Source organism: Tupaia chinensis, unplaced genomic scaffold, assembly GCF_000334495.1.
Source record: "Tupaia chinensis unplaced genomic scaffold, TupChi_1.0 Scaffold000362_1, whole genome shotgun sequence".
Classification (NCBI taxonomy): Eukaryota; Metazoa; Chordata; class Mammalia; order Scandentia; family Tupaiidae; genus Tupaia; species Tupaia belangeri.
This window is the reverse complement of record NW_006159859.1, coordinates 5,174,063-5,174,884: the sequence shown is the minus strand read 5'-3', so window position 1 is coordinate 5,174,884 and position 822 is coordinate 5,174,063. Positions and strand designations below refer to the sequence as shown.

At 67.2% G+C, this 822-nt stretch overlaps 1 protein-coding gene across 2 annotated transcripts in view; it reads right to left on the bottom strand.

Annotated features, from left to right (window-relative positions):
- SPRY1 (sprouty RTK signaling antagonist 1) overlaps positions 1–822 on the bottom strand; it is a 6,331-nt gene that overhangs the window by 4,556 nt on the left and 953 nt on the right. Inside the window, exon 2 of one of the 2 annotated variants that reach the window (XR_003550153.1) lies at positions 396–720. The exons of the other annotated variant lie outside the window; for it this stretch is intronic. The gene's annotated coding sequence lies outside the window, so the exon portion shown is untranslated. Of the gene's footprint in view, positions 1–395; positions 721–822 lie in introns of those variants that run through there. 2 annotated transcript variants of the gene reach the window in all.

The window sequence follows — 822 nt, the reverse complement described above, 5'->3', positions numbered from 1 at the left end:
GCCGGGCAGGAGCGCGCCCCGCGGCCCCCTTCCGGCTGCGGAGGGCAGTTCTCCCGCGCCTCCGCGCGGCCGGGCGCAGACCGCTCACAGCTCGCGCCGGCCAGGCGGCTCAGGAACATCCACCTCTGGGCTCTTCTCCCGCAGCCCCCTTTCCAAGGGCCAGTTAAAAAAGAAAAAGGAAAAAAAGAAAAAAGAAAAAAAATCCCTTCGGGAGGCTTTCGGAAAAACGGGTCCGGGCGAGGCGCGGAGCCAAGTGCGAGACGGGCAGCTGACGGGCACCGGGGTCGGACGAGGACTGCTCGCCTCCGATCGCTCCTCGCGGGCAAGGATGGGTGGCGGCCTCCTGGCGAGTGCAAATCCACGTCACGTGCGGTCGAGACTCCGCGGCGCCCAAGACGGGACTCGAACTGGCGTCGACTGGAGGGTCACTGAGCCTCGCAGGCCTGGAGGCCGAGGCCGCTGCTGCCGACGCGGGAGGGAGGCTTTTTATTTTTTTTAACCAGCTTTTGGGGGTGGGTGAGGGGGGCGAGATTTGAGGGTCCTTTTCGCAGAGGCGGCGTCGTCCCTGCCCCCGCGCAGGCCGAGGCACTGTCCCGCTCCCGCACGTTGGACAAGTGGGCGCACGGCGTCCCGGGAACTCCGGTCCTGGCAGGTCAGCCTCTCCCGGGCAGCGCTCAGTCCCAGTCCTCTGACCCTGCGGTTCCACGGGCGAAACGCCTGCTACGGATGATTAGAGACAGAAGCACATGAATTTCCCCTTCTCTCCAGCCACTGGGACACGCGGCCGCTCCGCCGCCCCGGACGCGAGCAGCGGGGGGGGCG